This window comes from Engystomops pustulosus, chromosome 6 (genome assembly GCF_040894005.1).
Source record: "Engystomops pustulosus chromosome 6, aEngPut4.maternal, whole genome shotgun sequence".
NCBI lineage: Eukaryota > Metazoa > Chordata > Amphibia > Anura > Leptodactylidae > Engystomops > Engystomops pustulosus.
Window position 1 is genome coordinate 74742419 of NC_092416.1, and position 27573 is coordinate 74769991.

A 27573-nucleotide genomic window follows, 5' to 3' on the forward strand; every position below is an offset into this window, starting at 1 on the left:
CCAGGGAGTAAAATAGCATTTTTACCTTTGTTGTCTGGCTAATTCTGCTGCTCTTACAAACCAGGGCTGTGCACTTCACTTTGTAGTTTAGAGGGAAGCCCCACTTTTAGAAGGCATGCATGCATGGGTGCTTGAGACCCCCCAGTATTGTGGTCTATAGGATCTATAGGTTTTCTACGGACACCCTCACTAATCAGACACTTCTAACCTGTTCAGTATAAGTTTAACTCAAAGTATCAACACTGAGAAGGGTTTTCATATTACGACATATATTCAATATCTTCTGTGAACGAGACAGTGATGCGCATACTGACTACGACTGCATCCACGTGACTGACGCAGATAGCCAAGCAGACCATTTGCCATGATGTCTGCTTGCCAAATATGACGTATAGACAGAGCTAGTCTTCACAAGACAACACTATAAGGCCTCCTGAACATGGCTGTTGTTTTATGACTGTCGATTTTTTTTCTGATGGAACAGTGATTTCAATGGAGCCATGCTCTTGAATGTGTTTTTCACTGCTCCGTGTGGAGGCTTTAGAAAACTCAGAGCCGGTCATATTACTGCCCCTGTTTGTGACCTGTGGCTTCCCATAGAAGTTTATGGGAACATGAATAATTTGGATGATACTTGGCTGTCATCTGTGCTCTTTCTGTAATTGCAGATAAGTTCCTATTTAATACAATCATGTAAACCTTCAAGGGGTTGGAACAAGTTAGTGATATATTATTTTTTCAGCCTTTCATTTTTTTGCGAATCCGCCAAATCAGATGACATGCGGATGACACAAAGTTTTTGCAGAAACACGCCTCAGAAACTGATTACACACTGATGTCATACATACCACAAATCCATTGTTTGTGTCCCGGGAAAAGCTGATGTTCAGATGCTGGTAGCCCAAATGTCAGTATCTTGGTATCTGGACCTCTGTCATTAAGAAAGGTTTATTCCAACTTGCTAAGAACTAGATCCCTAATGACACCACAGTTAGAAAATTCTGATGTCTTTATCAGGAAAAAGATGAAGGATGCTGAAACTGATATAAAATCAAACCCACGGCAAGTCACATACATCCAACAAAAGGCCCAGAACTATGGAAAAAGCCACCGCCAGGCAAAATTGTATTATTAGATAAAACAAATGCTTAATTGGTTCTAATAGTTCAGTATGTGCAAGCAATGGCTCAGCTTTCAATATGTTCTTTTATATCCATTGTCTCCAAAGAGTATTTAGATTTTAGGACGGAGACAGTTTACATCTAATAGACAAAACTAAGTGACCAATTTATATCTCAGAATCCATTACCAGGAATAATGAAAATCTTGCAGCTGTTACAGGAATTAATTAGTGCACGTTACAAAGTAACAACGCAAAGGAGTAAATTACAAATAGCAAACTACAAACATCCCATTATCTTCCCAATATTAAGGTTGGTTAGTGAATAACAGAGATGTAAAGTCTAGAGACCAGCCAAAGTAAGGAAGGGACAATTCAAATGTCATTTTGAAATGGTAAAGAACTATAGTAGATTCCAGCATCGTCTTCATCACATGGCCACCTGTATAGCACCTGGCTACAAGCAAAAATACATACCGGAAAAATACAAAGTGTATCATTGTCAAGGAGCTAATTATTTTGTGGTAAGCAGTAACGGTTTGAGCACTCTCTCTGATGTTGAAACCATGGGAAGGTAAGGGACAGTGCTTCTTTTGTGGTCAGACTACCAGTGATCAGACACCTATTCTCTATCCTGTGGAATATGAGATGAGTTTAGCTGCTATAAAACCCAAGTACCTAGTAACACCAATATAACATGTATGGCCTAGTGCTTGATAAGGCACGGAGAGATACTTGGTGTCCAGCCACAATTGTGATTTTGGAATACACCATTTTGCTATATGTCCTAATGACTCACTACAGCTAAACATTAAGCATTAACATTTAACATTGCATCCAGATAGTTAAAGGCGTTTGTCCATGAAAAAAAGGTTCCCAAATTTTAATCCCCTAGTGATGTTTACACAATAAAGATAATTTTGAACCATTTACTTTACAATTTTACTCAGTTTTATTGCTGTTTTAGCTCCTATAACTCTCCAAATTCCAGAGTGTGAGTGGGGACATTCTAAGCAGATACTTCAAGCTTCTGTGCTGTGAGATGCTGTGTGCTGACAATGTGCTTGTATTATCAAGATACAGGGTTTATCTACACTTTTATTTAGCTTCTGAGCATTCTACTAGTATCTGACACATAGAAAAAGAGAGATGGATAAAAGACACAGTCAGCTCTGCTTTAAAGACCTTATCTTGTCTGTAGTTTGTAGATTAAACTCTGCACAATGCTGCTTGCTGGCGGGAAGTTCCTGTGTCTGAGCTGGTATTATAATGCAGGGGGTTGGGGCAGAAGGCAGAGAGCACTGCAGTGTGCACATAAGAGAAGCTAATCATGAGAAGTGTCTGACCATAGTCAGAAGATTTAAGGTCCAGAAGATGATTGGATTAGTTCCCTGACATCAGGCAGGGCAGAAATGGCCTGGGAACTGAGGAGAAATTCTGTTCATCTGAGCGAATTAACTGTTAGTAAACCAGGGCAGAATTCACAGGAGACACATGGGTGTGGTGGAAATCAATCAAGGCTGCTAGGACAGGAAAACACCAGTGTTCAGGCTAGCAAGGACAGAATGGAACAAAATGGCACTTATCAGCAGATCCTCAGCCATACTTTACACACAAAGGATGACATAGGCACAGATGTAACATGTGACAAATATCAAACAACCATCAACTACCTGAGGAGATCACTATCCCCTAACACTGCATCAAGAAGGGTAACAAATTAAGCCATCATGGGGTAAGGGACTCAGCAACTATTGTCACACTGTCCTGGGGAGAGGCCAGAACAGGACCTAGAATACAGAGAATATAGAGAAGCCTGGGATGCTACAGATTTCAGAAATCCTGAGGGCGTGGGGGACTAGATAAAAACAGAATACAGCAGGAATCGTGCCATGGTGCACAAACTAGGACAAGGTCCCTGTTAGATTTTTTGCAGTTAGTAATAGGTAGCAGAATTTGAACTGCAGTCTTAAATATGACTGCTATATACATACGTTGTTCTTATTGTTCTGGTCGTTGGAATATAAAACCCCTTTAGTCCTCTAAAACACAGATTTTACATAACAGCTCCTAGACCATATTAGCTAGCCATTCTTTTTGAAAGTTTCAAAAAAATTCAGATTCAATTTGGTGCCTAAAAATGGCAGATCCATACCGAATCTACAAACCAACAAATAGATTCATTCATCTCAAGTTGCAATAACTTGCACAAAAAATTTTCACCAAACTTTGACACATGTTGGCGCATGTTAATCCATTCCCCCTTCAAGTTAATCCATTCCCCATATGTTGAGTCCCTCGAACATTTTTTCTGCTAATAAATCCTGGCACACATAGCTAGTCTTTATGTGAATGACACATAGGGGGTCATTTACTAAGGGCCCGATTCGCGTTTTCCCGATGTGTTACCCGAATATGTCCGATTTTCGCCGATTTTCCCTGTATTGCCCCGAGATTTTGGCGCACGTGATCGGATTGTGGCGCATCGGCGCTGGCATGCACGCAACGGAATTGGGGGGGCATGGCCGAACGAAAACCCGACGCATTTTTAAAAAAAAATTGGTCGCACGGGTCATACTCACATGCACCACGATGAAGACGATGAACTCCGGGGCACCTCGGTGGACTTCGGCGCAGCAGCGACACCTGGTGGACATCTGGCGCAGGACCTTCATGAATCGCCGGAAGACACGAACACTCGTCAGAGAAGCCGCCGCTGGAACGCGAATGGACCGGGTAAGTAAATGTGCCCCATAGTGGTGTGTAGAGATCTCTCAACCTTACAACACATAATACACACCTAGCATTGGAATATACTCTCTTGGAAAAACTGCAACAACAGAGAATAAAATGTGCATCTATAAATTGTTTACCTTTATCATTGCTGAATATTAAATTATTTACTAGGACATGGAAATTACATTGTTTTTTTCATATGCAATGAACAGAGATAAATTTGCTTTTATTTAAGCATTATGAATTATTTATCTAAAGAAGCTATACACACTATAATAAATGGAAGATTATGTTACCAATTTATCAATCATTTATGTCTTTGAAGTAGGAGTTTTGTTGTACAAAATATCACTCACATTGGAAACTAAATACAAAAATACCCTCCACGTGCAGATTTGTTGAAGTGCACCCTGTCTCGTTTATAAAACTTTCATCTGTAATACTAGCCATCGTACAGATTCGCTGGTGTCATGTTATGTCCCCCCCTCAATGGGTCATCAAGAGGGTCGGCACTACAACAAGAACAGCTGATGAAAACAGCTGCCTCCTTCAGGACGGGTCCTCGGATAAATGTGACGAGTCACTGACCTAGCCCACAGCCCTGAGGTGTAGGGTGCTTTCCACCAATGGAATATTTAACACTTTCAGAAAAACGTTAGAAACTGTCCAAGTAGAAAGGGCAGCCGAACATGTGGATGATTATTTATGCATGATTACACAGTTCTGACTTCTATTTCAGGCACTGATCCTTTCTGCATAGGGAAAATAAACGTTAATGGTGAAAGTGATACAGACCCTCATCAGGGCCTCATTCTTAACATCCCAGATGCCCAGATATGCTCTCCCCTGACAGAGCATTACTTACATTCCTCATAATAAAGAGCCCTCAGCTCTCATTTCATAGACCTTCTTTATACATCCTGCAATTCTCCAACTTGCTTGGAGTTTCTCAGTATTTTGCTTAGTAAAATCCTTTACAACCCTTTCCATGAAAGGGGTATACTTAAAAATATGTATGGGGAAGTGAATTCTAAATAAAAGGTGATAAGTGTTGTGACCAATTAAGCATTAGTTGGTTAAAAATTAAAGAGTAACTAAATCTTTTAAGCATTTTTTTTTTCATTTCAGAAATTAATAGAGCAGCTGATAATAGTAATATACTTCATTAAAGAAAGCAGCTTCTATGTGTCTTTAATCTGCTGTTTCTCTTGCAGTGAGCACAGGGACAGATTTCTTTAATAAAGTATATTATGAAGTTTACAATTATCATCTGCACTAGGGATTTATGCAATTTTGTTGCATTTTAAGTCCTATTATTATTATATGATAATATGTTTATGTCCAGACAGTTGTATAAAATTATGTATTCTGTACGGCTATGCTGTGGGCTCTGTTAGGATATCACCTTTAAAATGTAGAGTGAAAAGCTGGACAGTATAGAGCCAACCAGGGCCAGATTATAGGCGGGGCTCCCGGGGCTCGAGCCCCGGGGCCCCCACCATCTTGCCCTCCCTAGGGGCCCCCACCAGATCGCACCTCCCGTGCCCCCCCTCATGAGCCGAACGCCGCCCTCCGCCTCCGGGCATAGGTGAGCGCCTCCCCGGCGATCCAGCCCCTGCATAAACTGCCCGCCCACTCATCCTGCTGCATGGGGAGCCGGCCCCCGCCACTCCGCCCCCCCCTCCGGCACAGGTGACAAGCAACCCCGCTCGCTCCCCGCTCCGCTCAATCCCGGCTTAACACCGCCCCTGGCTCCCCGCCCCCTGCTCCGCTCACTCGCTCCCCGCTCCGCTCAATCCCGGCTTAACATCACCTCCGGCTCCCCGCCCCGCTCGCACCCCGCTCAACACCGCCTTCCCTTCCCCCCGCTCACCACCCCCCGCTCCCCTCGCTCACCACCCCCCGCTCCCCGCTCGCTCACCACCCCCCGCTCCGCACGCTCACCACCCCCCGCTCCGCTCGCTCACCACCACCCGCTCTCCGCTCGCTCACCACCACCCGCTCCCCGCTCCTCTCGCTCACCACCCCCCGCTCCTCTCGCTCACCACCCCCCCGCTCCCCGCTCCGCTCGCTCACCGCTCCCCGCGCTCACCACCACCCCCCCGTCCCCCGCACGAAACATGCTCCCGCCAACCCCCCCCCCTTCCCGGCCGAATAAGCGACCGACCGACTCCCCCCCCGGCGAACAAGCACTGGCAAGACCCCCCAAACCGCCCGAACAAACAGGCACCCGGTCAACCCTAACAGGTAAGTATATACATATGTGTTTTTCTGTGTGTATATATAGTGTATATGTGTATATATGTATATACAGTGTATATACAGTGTATATATGTATATACAGTGAATATATGTATATACAGTGAATATATGTATATACAGTGTATATACAGTGTATATATGTATATACAGTGTTTATGTGTATATATGTATATACTGTGTATATATGTATATGCTGTGTATATATGCATCTACTGTGTATATGTGTATATATGTATATGCTGTGTATATATGCATCTACTGTGTATATGTGTATATATGTATATGCTGTGTATATATGCATCTACTGTGTATATGTGTATATATGTATATACTGTGTATATATGCATCTACTGTGTATATGTGTATATATGTATATACTATGTATATATGCATCTACTGTGTATATGTGTATATATGTATATACTGTGTATATATGCATCTACTGTGTATATGTGAATATATGTATATACTGTGTATATATGCATCTACTGTGTATATGTGAATATATGTATATACTGTGTATATATGCATCTACTGTGTATATGTGTATATATGTATATACTGTGTATATATGCATCTACTGTGTATATGTGTATATATGTATATACTGTGTATATATGCATCTACTGTGTATATGTGTATATACCGTGTATTTATGCATCTACTTTGCATATATGTATATACTGTGTATATATTCATCTACTGTGTATATGTGTATATACTGTGTATATATGCATCTACTGTGTATTTATGCATCTACTGTGTATATATGTATATACTGTGTATTTATGCATCTACTGTGTATATGTGTATATACTGTGTATTTATGCATCTACTGTGTATAGATGCATATACTGTGTTTATACACGCATATATTTATATAAGCATATATGTGTGTACATTTATATATATGTGAATGATGTGTTTTTTGTATATACTGTGTATATGGAATGTATGTATATACTCTATATATATACATATGTACATATATATATATGTTTCGTGCTGTCGCCGCTGTATGTAGCTGTGTTACTGGGGGTGAGGCGGCTGTATGTAGCTGTGTTACTGGGGATGAGGTGGCTGTATGTAGCTGTGTTACTGGGGATGAGGCAGCTGTATGTAGCTGTGTTACTGGGGGCGAGGCGGCTGTATGTAGCGTTGTTACTGGGGGCGAGGCGGCTGTATGTAGCTGTGTTACTGGGGATGAGGCGGCTGTATGTAGCGGTGTTACTGGGGGTGAGGCGGCTGTATGTAGCTGTGTTACTGGGGATGAGGCGGCTGTATGTAGCTGTGTTACTGGGGATGAGGCGGCTGTATGTAGCGGTGTTACTGGGGATGAGGCGGCTGTATGTAGCTGTGTTACTGGGGATGAGGCGGCTGTATGTAGCTGTGTTACTGGGGATGAGGCGGCTGTATGTAGCTGTGTTACTGGGGATGATGCGGCTGTATGTAGCTGTGTTACTGGGGATGAGGCGGCTATATGTAGCTGTGTTTCTGGGGATGAGGCGGCTGTATGTAGCGGTGTTATTGGGGATGAGGCGGCTGTATGTAGCTGTGTTACTGGGGGTGATGCGGCTGTATGTAGCTGTGTTACTGAGGATGAGGCGGCTGTATGTAGCGGTGTTATTGGGGATGAGGCGGCTGTATGTAGCTGTGTTACTGGGGACGAGGCGGCTGTATGTAGCTGTGTTACTGGGGGTGATGCGGCTGTATGTAGCTGTGTTACTGGGGTGAGGTGGCTGTGTGTAGCGGTGTTACTGGGGTGAGGCGGCTGTATGTAGCGGTGTTACTGGGGGCGAGGTGGCTGTATGTAGCTGTGTTACTGGGGTGAGGTGGCTGTATGTAGCTGTGTTACTGGGGGTGAGGCGGCTGTGTATAGCTGTGTTACTGGCAGTGAGGCGGTTGTATGTAGCAGGAGGACGTGTGTGTACGCTACACTTAGTGGGGGCCTCCACCAGATTTTGCGCCCAAGGGCCCCCACCAACCTTAATCCGGCCCTGGAGCCAACAGATAAGTCTATAGAAATTCAATCATGGAATGAATTAAAGATGGATACGGCCAGATGTATTCTGCCTACCCAAGGACAAATTAATACTGCCATGGTGACATGATCCTCGGGTGTATGAAAATTGTTGCCCCCCACAAATATAATATAATTTCATGGTCTGACATTTACTTCCTACATACGGTACCAGAACCAAGCTAGTGAGGAAAGGAGGAGGATCCCTTCTGTTTTTCTGATTTTAGCTCTTTTGGACCTTTTATGACTTTTTATGACCTTTGGAGGACCTTCTAAGGCCCTACAAGAGTGCATCACTGGAGATTTCTTTATTGTCTTTTCACGGTAGTATCAAACCTGGTGTTTGATTTGGGTAGCAATGGGCCCCACAGATGTGTTTGACAAAGAGCTGCTATCCATACAATATTTGTAATAGGACCCCAGGTATTCAGCTACCTCTGTCAAGGTATCTTAGAATTGCATTGTAGTCAGTAGAACATGTTCAGTAGTACCTAAGCATCTCATCATGTCTGTCAGGGTCTGGAGAAGCAGATCCCACATTAATTTCCTTGTCTTCCTGCTCTTTTATTTTTTAATACTAAACATTACTTAAAAATGACATGCAGCAATGTTATAGTGTGCATGTCAGATGATGGATGTCGGGTATCACCATTGCCTATCTGGAGAGCATTTTCCCTATGATTGCACTAAGCAGGGTACATGCTGATGCCTGCAATAGACTTTTTCACCAGTCAATTTTACAAGGATATGGTGGAATAGTGATGGTGGGATCTGACTGCTTTACAATGTAGAGACAGCAGCCCTTGTGTCTCTCTTTTCTAATGCTCCTAATTAAATTATGGGTTGCCACAAAGAAGAAAACTTGGGGGTCATTGTACTTTGCCTGCAGTGCAGTCTCATTACTAGTGAAGATCTCCCCATTGATCACTACATTAAAGCCAGTCCTAGTGATATGTTACTACGTATCTTAGGAAGGGTTTTTAAGACTCTGGCAGAGTCTTTACAGAGTGTAAGCTCTTTTGCAGGTTGTCCAAGAAGAGAGGCTAATGTGATGATATTGATAGATCTTCCACACTATATTACAGAAATGCTGGTAAAGCAACTCCTACACATTTTATAGAGAGTACATTCCTACTGTAAGTACTCTTCAATGTGTAACAAAATGAAACTGCTTGCATCTTCTGGACTGGGATGAAACCACATATTCACGTAAACTCAACAAAAAGTAGAATTAATCCCAGGTCTCCATCTTTGCAGAACAACGTTACCATAGTGTGACCATGTTTGTTTTATATGATGGCAGCTGTGGTTCCCATGTTATTATCACAGGACAATGCTTTTATGTTATTATCACTATAGGGAATATGTAGAACTGCGTTACACTTATATCTGCCAAGATATACAGTAATTTGCTTTCCTCTCACTTTGTTGTGTAAATTTATGTTAACCTGTTACATCAGAAGTTAACACGTCATTAACACAATGTAACTGTGGATGTTTTTGATATCCCAGTTTTTCAGTGTGAGTTAGATCACACATTGTATACAAAAGTTGGGTCCCCAACATTTTATTATTTACTAGGGACATATACAGGAAACATGTGTTACAGATAATAGGGGGAATGTATCATGACACCCCTACGTATTATGTGAACAGTGCCCCCTTGTGTGTTCCGGATATATCAGGAGGCTCTGACCCTGCCTGGCTTAGAATTACACTATTCCTGGAGTAGACTATAGACCCACTCCGCTGCCATTGATGGCCCCCGTCACACCTTTACATGCCCACTTGGCATTGAGGTATCATAAGGGGTAAATTATTGCAGGGCTTGCATGGCAGAAAACTGGATAAAGGCCCTGATGAATCTCAATCAGTGTTCCTTTACCTTATTTTTTCCTCTCTCACCAGCAGACTGGTTATGTTGTGTGCTGGTCACGTCCGTTCCACATGTAAAATACATACGATTTGACACACTTATAAGCACAGTTTCTTTTCTAATTAGCTTCTTCAGAACTCCCAATGTTTTACTGTGACAGATGGAAGGACTATACATAGAGCTGCCGCTCTTGCAGTTGTCATCTTAAACGCAAATAAAAACACTGGCTCATATTACCTGGATAGAACAGATTTCACAGTATTAATATAAGGCAGAGATTCCTTTTTACACTGGACGTGCAGTGCAACCGCCAATTAAACCCCGTCATGTGTCAGTCTCCGTCCTGCGTCTGCAGACATAGCTCAGGAAGAAAATGTCACATGGAAAGAATGGAGCTGCTGGATGGATAGGGGACTGCACAGTATGTCATTGACATAGTAACCATGTTAAATACACAATTATTAAGACAAACTTCCTTCAAATACGTCTGCCGCGTCAAATCATTAATTAGATTAATACAAAGACTGTCTTGTGAGATCACTCGCCTCACTGACTGCTGAGCTCTCCAAACAGGAAACAAAGGGTGCAAGTTCTGTCTGGTGTAACTTCAAGCTCCACATCAACAGCCAGAGATGGAGAGAAGCCAACATGTCCATGCGTTTAGACTTTACAAGGTCCTCTCCATCACTACATCATCGATTAGAATGCTCATTATGGGAAAGTCTGCTCCTCAGTTGGTTAAATGCAACACAACAGGATGCAGACGGCAAAAGTTCTAGATGTTTTTGGCTCGTACAGTAGCTGCAGTCATCAAGCAACACTTCTATTCAGCCACTCATTTCATAAGCACATGTCTGTAAATCATGTCTGCATGTGCACAGCGGGGTCATTGTGCTGGCTGGACGGACACATAGGAAAGTTGTCTATATTTCATGTCACAGAAAAGGTGACACAAGGGATCTACCCTGGTGGTGTTAATAGAAAAGCACATTGCAGAATTAATTTCATCTTAGAATATTGGTTTCAAGCTTAAAGAAATGAAAAATAACACACACCAAGGAGTGCAAACTTAGTACAACAACCTACTTTCCAATGCTTGGACGATTTAATCAATTGGTGTCCTGTAGAATCCTCTAATGGGCTCTAAAGTCAATAATGTGAGCAAAAGACTGAATACTCAGTGGGACAGGTAACACTCACTCCCCCCTCCTCCCCTGGTGCTTTGGGTTAACTCTTGGTAGCATCTCTCGCCTTTCATTGATTTTATATGGTTCTCTTCTTTCCACAACTAAGTAAGGCAGCAAGGATTTGTTAAGTCAAAATCTGAATTTTTATACCATAACTATGTTTGCTTAATATGTGCAATATGTAGTAAGCAGAATAAAAGAGGACTTTTTGGCTGCCCACTTTTACCCAAGTCTTTTTCAAGTCTTAACTTAATAAGCTAATAACACTGTAGTTTTAATACATATCACTGGTGTATGGCTTAAAGAGGTTTTATCAGATCAGGTATTTATAACATATCCACAGAATATTGAGAAGAAAGGTCCGCTGACCCCTTCCCGCAGCACAGTCAAATAGAGAGTTTGTCTAGCCAAGTCTATGTGCTTGGCTATTTTCAAAGCTTCTGGAGACATGAATGGAGAGGGCTCCTGGATGTTCAAAAAGGCCGCAGATCAACTATGGTCCTATATATATCAACTGATAGTTTTGACTGCCATTTTAAGTACAATTAGCCGCTCAGATTTAAAACTCTGAAACCTCATCTACTATCATTAACAACCACGGATTGGTCAATTTTTTGTCAGAAAAAAACCTTTAATTCAGTGTAATATAAAAAAGCTGAAAACTCCAGCAACTTTCTTAGCGGCTTGTCCAGGATCATCGGCCTCTGTAAACAAACAGGGGCACAACAGTGATGGGCGGCATGGTGGGACAATGGAAGTGCCGGAGGAGGTAGGTTTTTTTATTGTTGTTTTATTAGATAAAGTTTGTTTAAAGCAAGGACAACCTAAAACCTGCCTTCTCATTTTTGTGGGGTATGGGTTTTTATAGCTGTCACAGAAACAACAGGAGACATTTATCAAACTCCAGCGCCAATAGAAGAAGGCGGGAAAAGAGAAATAATAGCAATTACCAGTGGTTGGCAAGTAATTACAATTCTTTCAGGACTTGTATGCCAAAAAAACTGGCATACAAGTCAAATAAATGCCCCAAAAATGTCTGAAAAAATAATTTTCTAATAACGTCATAATAATATTCCATAATTAAATTCCACAGATGAATTCTGATTAAGTCGTCTAGTGGATAGGACAATCGTCTCCCTGCTACTGGTATTACATCATCATTATCATCGATAATTAATATTATTATGTAACCTTTGTCATTTCATGTTTTTTAATTAACATTTGCTTAAAAAAGCCCTATGCCTGCTGTCTATATTTTACAGCTTCTTGACTGGGATTCACTCTCACATCTTGCGTTTTCTCTGCCTGCAGGACTAAGTGTGTCTCTCTCATGTCTGCTGACAGTCCCTGGCATGTTCTTGGCGCAGTTGACATAAACAGAAGGCTATATTTAAATGGAAAAATTAACAGCTTGAAACAGTAAAAATATAAACCTTCCCACAGAAGGATGCACAACTACTCTATAGAATTTTATATACACCATAAATTAGAGCTTAGAAAGGAATACTGCGCCACTCATTTGTAGAGAGGAGAGGGGGGGGTCTTAGATTTATCGCCAGGGAGTATTAAAATGTCTGAAACCGCTTACATACACCATCTCAGCATGAGCTTGCCAGGGGACAGGGAAAATTGTAATTGCTGCTTTAAAAACTAAAAGAAAAGCTGAAAACAAAGTACTTTAAAAGCTTTACAAAGGGCTGTAAAAACTTTCCACAAACTTAAAACAACAATGAAAATAAGGAGCTAGATGGTCTCCACAGGGGCACAGACACAATGAAGACAATTTCCATCCTTGGTCATAGAATATCATTTCTTGAAGGATGTTTTGCGAGTATGGCTCTGTTTAACCTGACTCTGCCCAATTCTTGCTATTGAACAAAATAGGAACCTGATAGACCTTATAAATAAACACTTCTCCAGGATTCGCTACAATCAGTTTCTCAGTTCTTTCAAACCTTTCATGGATTTTTATAATGGAGACTTTGGCGTTTATTGATTTGGTTCATTTTATACATTTTTTTATTTATAGTTATGTTATATTACATGACATTAATATCTTCATGACCAGTCTATTTTTGCCCTTAGAGGGCAAACACTTGCCATTCCTAAACTCATAACTATTTAACCCCTTCCCGACGCGCCGGGTCCCGGTGCATGGAGAGGGCTCGGGGGCCAAAATGTTTATTTTGATACAAATTAAATTCGCCCAATTCAGTTGTAATTGACCCTATTAGGTTGTGGCTCTCAAACACTGCATGCTCACATAACATTCAATAAGTTCATTTACGAAAACGCTAAGTCTGTATGCAAAAAAGTAAAGAAAAAGTAACATAAAAGTTAAAATGGCCCAAACATAATCATACACATGTTCAGTAACACAATGTCCTAAGATGCTTATTCTATCAAAATATAACAATGATCCTGGTAGTGAATCCCACAATATCCAAATGTTCAGCACCTTTTCACCATTTCATGATTCTTAAAAATTTGAAAAAAAAATTTTGATATAAATGTAGTACACACAGAAAAAAATCACACAGGTTTGTACACCAAAGTATAAAAAAAAACATTGGTTTGAAATATGGCAAAATGCTGAAAAATTTACATTTTTAAAAATGTATTAGAACAACATAAAACCTAAATAAATTTGCTATTCCCGTGATCATACTGACCCAAAGAATAAAGGGGAGGTATCATTTGGAGTGCAAAGTGAATGCAGAGCAGAAAAGCAGAGCCCGCTAGAATATGTTGCAAATTATTTGGAATTATTTTGGAATTTTTTAGTTTCCCAGTCCGTTGTATGAAATACTGACAGTAGGAAGAATAACTTGTTACACAAAAAACAAGCCCTCATACATCTTCGTAAACAGACATGTAAAAATGTTATGTCTTTTGGAAGGAGAAAATGGAAACGCAAAAAGGAAAAAGGGCATTGGTGGTAAAGGGGTTAACATTAGTTTACACTGCTCAGAATTATCCAGAAAGCAATTAACCCAATCGTGGCCCCTGTCAACATTAGAGTTAGGTTTCTTATGTCTGTGCTCTCACGTAATTGAGAGTGAAAGGTATACATCCATGCAATGCTAAAACAGAAGCTTCTAATTTATTCATCCAAGACACAGGAGATGAGGTTTAAGGTCGCAGGGGCTTGTTGTCTATTCCAAAGATTCTCTTCTCCTGTTCTCAGGTGTGCTGCACACTGTTACGGGGAAGGGTTAATCTTCTCCAAACAAGAGTGTCATTTTTATAACTATATATGGCACATAAGATAAAAAAAGTAATTAGCTGCATAGAAATGTAATATGTCTGATATCTATTCTATGTTACCAATATCTACGGTTACATAGATTAATACGGCATATTATAAATCCTGTTAAATCTGCTGCAAAATTCCATCTGCGAGCTGATTAGCTCGCTAGTAAAAATTATTTTCAACTGACTCAGTCAACTCTTATTTTGTTAGCAATACACTAAATGCGGTTCCCTAATATTGTACCAAAGCAACTTAGAAAGTGGAGGACGACATATGCTTTAATGCTTAATATTTTCCTTTCACACCAACATATACTTTTTTCAGTCATGTATTTCCGTGCAGTGTTTGCTTGTGTATACATGACGTTTGTAAGCCATATGTGCATATATGTAACCATATCCTTTCTGTATTCGTATAAAATACGGTGGGTTGGCAAATGATGTCACTAGTTTGTTCAACCACCAAATCCCTGGATACTACACATGTCAGCATACAGGTCACAACTGCATGCAACGCATATTTTAAACATTCCCAATGGGGCTTCAATGGGGCTACAGAATGGAAATACTGGAGAAAATAGGGCATGCTCTATATTTTTTTACATGTTGCTGATGGTACAGTACTGTAAAGTGGGCAATACAGCCATTTAAATGAATGACCGAATTACCCATTGAAGTGAATGTGACCATACGCTACCCGAATGAAAACAGTACGGTACAGGTAGCACACAACCGCTTTAATATGTTTGTGTGGAAGGGGCCTAAGAAAGATAATTGTTGACATGAGTGGTGAAAGAACACATGAAAAAGTCAAATTGATAGAAAAATTTGTGTGTAAAATCTGCACCAGGTAATCTGCCCTGGTGCACGGGGACTAACAAGTTTTGGCACTCCCCCAACCATCATACTGCGGTCAGTAACTTTGAAGCCACCCATTGGCTGGGGATATTATTCTGCAATAGTATCAATGAGAAAATTACCATGAACTGTTAACAGCTTAACCACTCAGGACAAGTATGATGCATACTTCCAAATAAAATATAAAACAAAAAAAAACATTGGGACAGATTTAATCATTTTAATGGTCTGAGCAAGCATCCTAAAGATACATCCACCACACATCTGGGTGACACCCAGATTCTGCACCTATAAGTTTCTTTACAACGGGCATGGACTAGAAAAAAGTTGAGTCTGTGCAGTGGCCAGAAGCTGTAACTGCAGCTACAGTTCCCATTCACTTAGGAGACACAGCTGTAGTTATAGCTTCAGACCATTGCACTGGACATAAAGCCAACTGCTGGAACAGCTGATGGTGTAGAGGCCAGCAACCCCCACCCTGGTCAGATATTGATGACCTAGATAATCATCTGTACAGCACAGCACTGAAATCTGCCTGTGTCACAATATGTAGTTATAACTTTGAAACAGTTTATCTTAAGTTAATTTTTTTCATGGCATATTGTACTTCACATTAATGCTATATTTTAGGTAAATATTATTGCACTTATTTATCAAAAAAATTGAAATTTGGTAAAAATTTTGAAAATTTTTTAGATTTTCTGATTTCTAGAGGACGATTCATCTTTATTGTCACAGATGCACCCGCGATCCTTGTCGTAGATCGCGGGCAGAACCGTGTCTCTCACTGTGGAGCGGCAACCCCCGGCCTGGACTTACCTCTCCACGCTCCTGGCTGTTCTCTTGCCTCCCGATGGACTAGGCCGCACGCTCCCGCTCCTAGGGCGCTCAAGCGCCGGCTCTCCTAGCCTTGAAGAGCCAGCGTCCTCCTGATTGGAGCTCCTTAATCCGGCCTCACCCTTATAATCCTGCACCTCCCTTCCTGCTGTGTCGGATCTTCAGTTCAGCATTGTTCCTGTAAGTGAAAGCCCTATCTTCTGTGCCTAAAGGAACTTCCGTGGTTTCCGTACCAAGCTTCCCTTAGTGTCTTCAGTGTTCCATACCCTCCAGTATGTCTTCAGCATTTCCAGACGCCTCCGTGTCTTCAGTGTTGTTTCAGCGTTTCCAGACGTCTATGTGTCTTCAGTGTGTCTTCAGCGTTTCCCTCCGTGTTTCCTGTGTTTCTTCAAGGACCTGTTCGCCTGCCGTGAGTTCCAGCTCATCCTTCCAAGCCGTATTGCTGCTGTCAACCCAGGCTCGGACTGTGTCCTACTACTCCTGTTTCCCTGGCTGCCACCGCGGGCCTAGTCGGACCCATGGAACCACCTGCAGCAAGACCATCCCGCTTTTGTGAAGACCAGGTGCCACTTAGACTCCGGTCCCGGATGTCGGCTAGTACCATCATCATCTTCCGCAGTGGTCCAGAGGGTCCACGGGTCCACAGACTCCTCCTTCCGGACTCTTCCCAAAAAGACTCTAGCCCCATGTCTGTGGACCGTTACATTCAAAAGGGTTTTCCAAGTTCTATTTATAAGAAACTCCACAGAAATTGGCCCTTTTTTAAAAAAACTGCACCCCTCAAAATATTCATAACAGCCTTTGGTAAGCTTGTTAACCCTTTAAGCTTCTCACTAGAATTAAAACAAAATGGAGGTTCTATTTGGATTTTTACATTTTGACAATAAAATGATTATTTTGTCCTAAAATGTAAACGTTCAGTTAAGATAAAATGATAAAACACAGAAATCAGATTTTGTTGTGCAGTTTCTTATAAGTACGGCAATACCCCACCTCTGCTTCTGAGCCTGTGCGATCCACATGACGTTGGGGAACATCATGGTGGCCAAAACAGAAGCTTACCATGACATTCCCCAATGTCATGGTGGCTTAAGGGGTTAAACGTTATTATTATTGTCATCAGTTATAATTCTTACACAAGCACTTTTAGTCAAACTCCTTTCCAGCTAATCTACAACCTCTCGTTGAGCCTGGAAGAGTCCTGGCACATACACCAGGTTGTTGTTTCAGCCAGAATCCTTGTTTATTTAGCCTAGGAAATTTACCTCACTGTGTGACACTGTATTGGTGCGACACTGTAGTTCTTTGCTATTAGTAGGTACATGAGTGGCATTAATAGGGCATTTGTAGAATCCAGTTTTTTTTAATGACTGCCTAGTCATATTTAAATAGTGGTTGGGAAAGGATCCAGATATTCATCTTTTGAAGCGTAACAGCATATTGTTACCATGTGTGTTCATGTTCGTATCATGTAGAACATAATAAGCCCGGGCTACCAAATACATCATTCCAGAAGAAAACGGGGTTACACAAGAAAATGAGGGTAAGCCCAGGATGTAATTTGGTGAAGTCTGGAGAAAATATGGAGCCGATATCAAGCCCAAGAGAATGAAATATTTACGATTTATTTTTTCCATTTGTTTCTAAATAATGCAAATTGACAGAGCAATGAAGCTCAAAGAATTCTGGACAGATGGCTTGGAATTAACTCAAATGCACATAAATTAACGGAGTCGGAGTAAAACAGGAAAAAAAAACATCAACATGAGTTACATTCAGAGCTACAAAGCCAAGTGGATGGAAATTAGCACAATTCCTCACATGGAAAATGAGATAGAGAACTTCTTAATGAACCCAGCAGCCTCGACCCAGCACTGTGAGTGAACCGAGTCTGTGGCTGCATAGCCGGCCATGGAGCAGTTACATATTTATGAGGCGAGCGAGAGGTCACCTAAGTTCACTGTTTTGTTTCTGTCGAGATCAAGCTACAGTTGTTGTTCAGAATAAGGTATATAACCGGGCAGACTCATATCAGACTCCCACTAGTGAAGTTATATGCCATGTGATATGTCAGGCATCCAACACCACAGTGTATAACAAATACCTTTTAATCTCTAAATGAAAAAAAAAACTAGCTTAATATATTTTAATAAAGCCAACGTATATTCCAGCACTCCAAGAGAACACACAATCTAATACCCCTTCACATTAGTATGCTCACATAAAAATTCAGGGTGCAACACAGATTTTTAAACCTAATTATGCATCCATGGAAGTTTTTGGACTGTCTCCATGTTCAAAAAGGTAAATTTACTAATGAGAATGTGATATAATTATTGCATTATTTGTACCACAAAACTGATCTACTCCACATCCACCACATCTATTAATAATTATTTTATAGTCTTTTTGTTCCTTATTCCACAAGTAGACATAGCTTAGCAGAAGAGGTATGTTCAGGGCCGGCGCCAGCACTGAGCGTACCGGGTAAGTGCCACGGACCAGATCTGCTGGGGGGGCCCACATAAAGGCTGTACATAAGGAATCCATGGGGGAGAGGGGGCTGTACCTAATGAATCCATAGGGAGTGAGGGGGGCTTTATTTTAAATAACCATGAGGTGTCTGTATATAAAATAACCACGAGGGACTGTTTGGGGTGATAAATTAGGGAATATTATATTGAATAGGAGACAGTTTTAGTTTCTTAATATTTAATGCCGCCACGTGAGTTCACTGCAAAGGGGCCTCCGGAGGCTCTATCGCCCAGGGGCCTACTGAATCCTGGAGGTGACACTGTGTTGCTTTAGACAGAAAATCACCCGACAAAAATGCTTACCAAAGCCTCTCTGCTACCTAAGGCAAGCTATAGTTAGTTGCCCCTGTTTACTCCAACCAATAGTAATATTGTGGGGCATTTATCAATTTTGGTGCAGGGTCTGTGTTTTTGGTGCATGAATTGTGCTATAATTTATGCTGGAATGTTAAATTGTGGCACAAGGGGTCAAAGAATTGGTGGAGGTTTAGAATTGTCTCAACATCATGAAGATGATATAGAACACTGTATACCAGCTATTTCAAGTTTCAAATGTGCACTAAAAACAGAGTTGGGATAGTAGAGGTGCAGGAAAAGTGTTGGGACTTCAAATTGTGTGCCCAAACAAAGAAAAGGTATAATTGATGGAAAAGAACAAATATTGCGGCGCCATACTTCACAAATAAGTGTACGCAATATGCAAGAAAGGAAAAATAGTAAAAATGCCAGTTTTCTCATGGAAAGTCGATTATATATGCCCCCATTCTCTGCAGGGTTTACCATTCATACTGATCTCAGGTGTGAAGGGCCAGTGCATGTCAAGCGGTCAATCTCACATATTTGCTCTGCCTCTTAGCCAGGCTCTACCATATTCTGTCTCTTATGTAAAACAAGTTGCTAAACAGCTGTTGCAGTGCACACCAAAATTGCAGTCAACTTAGCTTATTGAATCTGAGTGTGAGCCATCATGAAAACCCATTCCTTTTATACACCAACCACCATTAAAAAATGAGAAATGGAAAGTTTTAGCATGATGAGACAGATTATAAAAGTGTCCAATGAATGATACTGAATTTTCCTAGTTTGAGATACCCATTTGTTTGCTTACATTATGCCTGACAACAGTTTTTACCAGAAAGCCATCGCCCTTTCATAAGACCACACCCCTATGTGAAGACCAGTTTTTAAGATTTTTGAGACCAAATACCAAGCCCCAGCCTTCTCTGTAGCCTCATAGAGATTGGACTTTGTATATAAGATGGAGAATGATGACTGGTTCAATTATTAAATTATTTTTATTCCGTTGACTGGGTCCCCTTCGCCAATTCTTGCAAGCAGGACCCTTATTCCATTTTTTTTACTCTGTAATGTCTTACTTTTATTGTATATGCCCCCCATAATCTGTTAAGTGCTAAGAAATATGATAGCAAAATGTGTATGTGTATACTGTATATATATATATATGTATAAAAAAATAAAAATTATTATTATAAATTTAGCCCATTACTGACATTAAGAAAATAGTTGATACTTTATTGACTTTCAAAACAGCACATTTGACAAAATACTGCACCTTGAGTTATAGAATATAAGTCACTGACAATGTAAAGGTTTAACCACACAAACTAGTATGGTCTATGCAGAACGAAGGCTTAGTAGTTAGCATTACAGCCTTGCAGCGTTGGAAACCTGGGTTCAAATTCCAGGGTCAACATCTCCAAAGAGTTTCTATGTTATCTGCTTGTTTACGTGGGGTCCTCGGGTTTCCTCCCACACTCCAAAACATACTGGTAGGTTGATTAGATTGTGAGTCCCATTGGGGACAGGGACCGATTTGGCAAGCTCTGTGCAGCGCTGCGTAATCTGTGTGCGCTATATAAATAAAGAATTAGTAGTAGTAGTAAAAACAAACTGTGTGGCTGTCACACTTCTCGGACTGCTCTGCTCCAGGGACTGGAGTCCAAGCATCTTTGTCATATATGATGCTAGGATTCCTTTCATTCATAGGAGAAAACAGTGCCGTAGTAGCCCCTCCAAGTATCATATATGATCATCATATATAGAAGTCATGGAACCCTGTGGTACTTTCATCATATATGATGCTTGGAATCCCATCCCCAGAACATTGTTCAGCCTCAGAAATGAAGCCATCGCATGTTTTCTGTTGCACAGGCTGATCACTTTTATATGTGTAAGCCCTTATAGAAATACTAGATAGATGTTTCCTTCACCACACAATACATAAGATTTCTAAATATCACCAATTATTTCCATTTTTGCATCACTGCTGGCATCATATCACCCCTTGGTAGAACCAGTCTACATATTTGTCCACAAAATGAAACAATTATGAAAAGAAGAATAATCTCTAGTCTTTATGTTAGACATATGGGGCACACAGGCACTTTACTTTCTATTTCACTTCTACAAATTTTTTGTATTATTGTGCCAGCATGTTCCCTTATACTGAGGACCTCTCCAGGGTGCCACACTGTTGTTAATGACTCCATGATCCGTATGCAAAAAAGCATACACAAGAAAACACCTTTAGACCTCGCCTCAAGGCTCACACCGGAGCACTATTAAAACTAATACTAGAATTATGGCCTTACTTATGTCAACATTGGATGACAATAAATTCACCCACAGAATACCCAATGAAGCATGTTCTCAGGAGTGCTCAGGCATTTCTGTTTATAGAACACGGAATAATGTTTGACTAATAAAGTAAAGAACTCTCACTGTAAACCCAGCAAGCTGTAAAATATGTTTCATGGTGTTCATGGCACCTTATTAATGTTAAAAGCTAACCCGTAACATTAATCATGGTTACACCGCACTTTGTTCCATGACACTTTCCAGAAATAGAAGGCTCTGCTTCAATCTTTGTTTCTCTGTATCAAACACGCAGAGAAACATGAAGACAAGCAGAATTAAAAGGATTAGCCATGAAAATATAGAGGGATTTCCATTTCATGTCCCTGTTAGCCTTGGGTACACTGTGTCATTTTCCACTGGATGAGCGAGCAACGTACAGTTCTATCTTGTTGCACAGATGTCATAAGTTAACAGATGGAGGCTTCTTAACCCTTCCACTTTTTTTAAATAGTTAACGTTGGCTGTATTTATTTCCTTTATTAAATCCTTATCTTCAAAGGAGAGAAACATGTATATCACCAACGATTTTTTACAAAATATAGTTTGAAGAACAAAATAAAAAACATTGATAAATAAGGGATAAGCTGCGTGGTTGGCTTTGTGATACTGATGCTATAGCCAGTATCGTTTTGCATATAGCTGTCGGCTAGATGCACATGACAAGTGGATTGTTCTATACTGTCCCTGTTCTGGATTCAGCATCCTATAGAACTACAGTGAGGACGGAAGCAGATGTCCTAAGGTCATAGTAATAGGCCCACATTTATCAAGAACAGTGCAAACTGCACTAGGAGTAGTTTGTTTGTGAAGTGTGCAAAAGATCCAGGAATTGTGGCGTACGTACTTCATGAATCTGGGGCCCTCTGCACTGCTCTGACAGAATGCATAAACTTTTTTTTTGGTGTGCCTTTAACGTAGGGTGTGTGACAAAATTCTGGGAGACACCCCATGATAAATGAGGTGCACGGTCTGACTGTGCACCAGAACGCCCCTTTCAGTTCAGAATATTGTGGTGCGTCGGGTATAATGCAGCCGTGACACATATGTGTCAACAAAAAACTGACGCAGGGGCTTCAATAAATGTAGGCCATGGGTTGTGGTGTTGTAGGTATGTTTGTTGGAGTGAATTTAGTGAAACAGAAAGCATTTGAAAAAATACAGCAAGCTATAATATCACAGCAGCTAGGAAGTTACAACAATATAATTTTGAAAAACTAGCAAAAAAGGAGCAAAGTGTCCTTACCTTTCCTCTTGGTCTCAGATAATTTGAGTGGAGCGAGATGACCATCTATAAAAAAAAGAAAAAAAAGTGTTGCATTATTTGTTGCATCTTGCAACATTCATAAATGGATATCTCAAGCAAGGAGAAAAGGAAAGGAAGGACACTTCTGTAACTGATGGTAGATCCAACTACTAAAATATACACATATATATATTATTAAACGATGGTAAGGCTCATGTATATGTCAGTGCATGTCTGTTGCCAATTATGCCACAAATGTCTTTTCTGTCAGATAAAATATATAATCTGACCAAAAAAAGAGATTTTCTACTATCCTATGCGACTCTCTAGACCATTGACAACAATTTAAAACTTTTGCATCACCACCTCTTCCTTCTCCAAGCATGGCCCTTGCCAGGGGAATAACTAGGAAAGACAGGGCCCTACAGTACAGCAGACTTACCCCCTCAGAAAAAAAAAAAAATAAAAAAATAAAATCTATATATAAATAAACAACATTTGAAAAGTCCAGCAGCACCAAGATCGCCAAATAACTTTGTGGGTGCAAACCCCAATATCCTGGTCTTGACACACCAGATGAATATATCTCATTTTTTTCTTGGATTTATTTCTGGGATATATATATATATATACTGTATATATATATATATATATATACATATATATATATAGATAGATATTTATATACTCACACATTTATACACACTCACACACACCCACCTTTATTTCTAATAAATAGCCCCCTTAATGACTTAGCAAGCCTGAGTATTATGCTCATAAGAAATAACGCCACTACCTGAGTACTAACAACAACTAGCGCCATGTCTTGTGTAGTTTTGCGCCCCAGCAAGCAGACAAGATTCCTTACGTATGTTTAGCTATTATCCTTCAGTTGCTTTCTCCATCCTCTCTGACTAATGAAGCCATGAAATAACTAATTAGAGGTCATTTGTTTTAAACAGGATTCCAAATTCCAATAACCATTAGGAAGTCTGATGCAGGAGTAGTAGAAACATATTTCGCCATCTCTCCAGCGCCTTAAAATGATTTCACTCTTATCATTAGGACCAGGCCCATTGAAGAGTGAATGCGTGTTAGTGACAAATTAAAGTTCCGATAGTTTTAAGCTCTTGTTCTCATTATCAACTTTGTAGAAGTTAAATGATCTTGAACACTTCAAGCACTTTGTGCTTTGAAGCTGCTAATACCTTCACAGGGGTTTATGAAATATTTTAAGCAGACATTGGTTACCTGTAGTACACATCTCACCAAGGTGGAACCTTTTAGAATGTAAGAGTCCTTTCATTTATTTTTTTTCAGATGTTAATGGTTCATGTCATGATAAAATGCATTTTGTCACCAGAAATGCCTTCCCTTTTCCTGCCCCCTGCACGTATCATTCAATCTTCAAAACAGAGATTATAGGAATTACACATTATAGGAGGTACACATGGACAGGACATGTTCGTGTTTCCAGTGGCACCATAAATTACTGCTCTATAATGTACTCCATTCTGCTACTGCTTCTATCTATGTCATATAAAAAGTGGAATACAAACTCATTTTCCCTGAGCATGCTGCTGGCTTCTACCAACTCAGGGGCTTAAAAATGTATTTGTTTCTTTTCTTTTTACAACATTTTTGGTGCATTTGAATATTTGCACAAAAATGTGCGACTGCCCAGCAAAGTTTGCAGCAACTTTTTTTTTTAGTATTGCACCATGGAGTTGGCAGGAGAGGAAACCCAATAATAACTGCAGATAAAATACTCATATTATCCATATGTACATCCAGAAGCTTGTTTGGAAAAGTTATGTGAAAGAGTTACTGTGATAAATATTGATAGGGGAGCACAGTCTACTCTCTCCTGTGTGTTAGGATTAGATCCAACAGTATAGCAGCTGGACTCAAGCTACCCAGGGAAAACTGGGAATTTAAGAAGAATGCAACAGACTAAAAATGTATCCCATAGCATTTGCATGGTAAAAAAAAAAATCCTTAAGATTGTTTCTCAAAAATGATTTCCTATATATGAAATAAAATTTGCTGCAATATCATCAGATCCCATGAAATCTGGGAATAATGACATTATTTCAAGTCTGACAGCATTTGAATGTAATGAGGTGATGGAAGGTTAAGGATCTATTACCAGTAGATAAGAATTGCCCAACGCATCGTAAGATAAGTGGCCAAGATGAGAACTCTCAGAATTATATGAATTGTCTCTACAAAATATGTACAGAGCTTTTTGAACATGTTAAATCATATGCACTGATGTCAATAATCTAAGTTTCCTGCATGCTTAAAAGTTGTGTACAATTTATATAGTGCTTTTAATCCACCAGTGCCTCTAATGCCAAACGGCAATAAGTAGCAGGTGGATGTGTGCCTATAGGATCAGACTACACAAGCTTTGTTTGCTGTCTGTAACCATAGAGACAAATAGGTCTGCATAAGAGCTGTGCTCTGTCACAGGTTTAAATTGTAAAGGCACCTGAGGACACCAATATAGTAGAAAGAAGGCGAAGAAGTTTTGGAATATCATTGTAGTTTCCTTCCAGGGTCCTGGGGCTGCAAGTGGCCTCGAGTCCTGTCCGGCGATTGCTTGGGTGATTGTGCGGGTGCCCATAGAAAGGGCTCTAAGTGCCACCTCTGGCACCAGTGCCATAGGTTTGCCACCACTGATCTAGGTGTTTGTAATCTTTTTCTTTTTAATCACCAGTATTGATATGATGCTCCTCTTTGTATAAAAGCATGGCATCATTCCAGTCTGCACTGTTAGGACAGTGATGACCCTGTATGTAATAAGGCCACCAGATGTCTTCTGTTCTCTGGCTCATTTGCATTGTCAATTTTAGTGAAATTTATTGATAATTATCAAGACTGGATTGTGCAGCCGTCTGACCTTCCCTAATGTTATTGCCCTAAGGTTCTTAGCCTTTCTGTCTTATGTTCTGTACAAAATTTTCTTCCTCTCTTAGTTAACATTGGACAGATGCAACCTTTTGCTATATGTCCTCCAATAACCTTTATGTTTTTATTAGTTTACTACTAGAGGAAGCTGAAAAATGTCCATAAATGACAATTCTGGCACAATACAAATTTCTTGTAGAAAGGCTGATGATCCTGTGACGTGCATGTAAATGAATGCAGCCCACTGTCTCTGAGATTTCCTGCTTTGTGAACTAAATCAATGCATTACTATTTCAGATCTCTTTGATAAATTTACACTAAGAGACTCATTTTAAATGCCTCTCAGCATCAATTTAACTGCAAAAACACTGTTTTGTGATGCCCCATTGAGTTGCAAATATCTGAGCAACACTACACAACTCGAACATAAGCGGTTTAAATTGTGTGAAATAAGGAAACAGGTTTGGGAGATGTCTGTAAGGGGAATGATTTGTTGCATTGAACATTTCTGTCAATTTAACTCCTGAAATGTCATCCTGGATTGAGTTTAATTAAATTGTTTTTCTGTAAGTGTAAGTTTACAGACAAAAAAACAGGCCTTGTAGTTATAGAATAAAGGTTTGCTTGTGATCATAGGATTTTTTATCTGTAAATCTGAAAGGACTTTAGAACCTCTTCACCACTGGCTTTCCAATTCATGAGTTTGAACATATCCTTGTATGCCAACACAAATGCACCTTTAAAAAATGACTTTAACATGACTTTGGATGCAAAAACTAATGCCATGGTTTGCTTGAGAACTGTCGGAGGTAGAGTAAAAATTCCAACTGCCCCTTATTCCTGGAATTGTCTTTTATTAAGAGATTAAAATAACTTCTTGCTTTCACAGTGTTGAGAGTTGAGAGAGGATGGCAGTACACAATTCTGGCGTCCACACAAAGACTTGCATGCAGACATAATCTCGGCAATGTGGTCCTGGCTGTAAGTGGGATGAGTGAAGGGGTAGGTTGATTAAGACTGCAGTGGGGCCTGGGCTGTATTAATATTGTAGCCCCTACAAGTATGGAATTCACTTACCAGATATGGTACAAGGACCAAGCTTTTTGGGGAATTTTTTGCCTGCTTTCAATCTTCAGTTTCAGGACCTTTGGAGGACCTTCAAAGGTCCTGAAATGGCTCTTGTGTGGCTTTTTGTGAAAACTAAAGTAGGTGAACCTGAAATTCTGATGCATATATACAGTAATGATGAACAAATTTAGACCCTATTTGTGATTTACAAAGCCTTAAATAGTTAAATGCAACTTCAGATAAACAATCACATGACAAATTCTGCCATGTCACTTTATATCAAAAACTAAGCTAAATGAAGAAGCAGAGTGTGAGAAATTGTAGACCCTTACATTTTTTATAGGAAATACATTTGATCATCAGCATGTGTGACCACAACTATAAAAGCAGATGTTTTAGCAATTTGCAACATTCAGTGTGTTAACACAATGCCTTGGAGGAAAGATAACCATAATGAACTTAAAGAAACAACTGTTGCTGCCCATCTCTCTAGGAAGGGATATAATACTATTTCCAAACTAATTTTATCATTCTAAAAGTGGGAAAAATTACTCACAAGTGGAAAACATTCAAGACAGTTGACAATATTTCCAGCAAATTTCCCCAAAGGTTAGACTATGCAATTGCAAGAACTACATCTCTGACTCTACAGGGCTGCTTACAACATGGCAGCAGAGATTTAGATGGGAAAGCTGCATCTGAACGAACTGAAAGATTTTTGTAAAGACCATATAAGACCAAAGTATGCTGTACAACGCCAAGTTTGGACCAAAACAAACACCATCTATCAAACACAGTGATGGAGGGGTGTTTATTTGGGATTGGAGTCACTGGAGTCAAATATGAGGCCATCTATCCAATAGCTAAAGTGTAGCGTAAACTGACTGTGCAATAGAATAAACATACCATTAATATCAGAAAATTGCAACATAATGGCTAAAAAAGAAAACATAAATGCAATAGCCCAAAATCCAGACCTTAACCCAAATAAAATGCTGCAGCAGTATCT

General features: G+C 40.1%; 1 protein-coding gene across 6 annotated transcripts in view; it reads right to left on the bottom strand.

Annotated features, from left to right (window-relative positions):
• The window catches only part of PKNOX2 (PBX/knotted 1 homeobox 2), a 305145-nt gene that overhangs the window by 261152 nt on the left and 16420 nt on the right, over positions 1 to 27573 (bottom strand). For all 6 annotated transcript variants that reach the window (XM_072156593.1, XM_072156592.1, XM_072156589.1 and 3 more), the window contains exon 2: positions 22584 to 22628. The gene's annotated coding sequence lies outside the window, so the exon portion shown is untranslated. The remainder of the gene's footprint in view (positions 1 to 22583; positions 22629 to 27573) is intronic.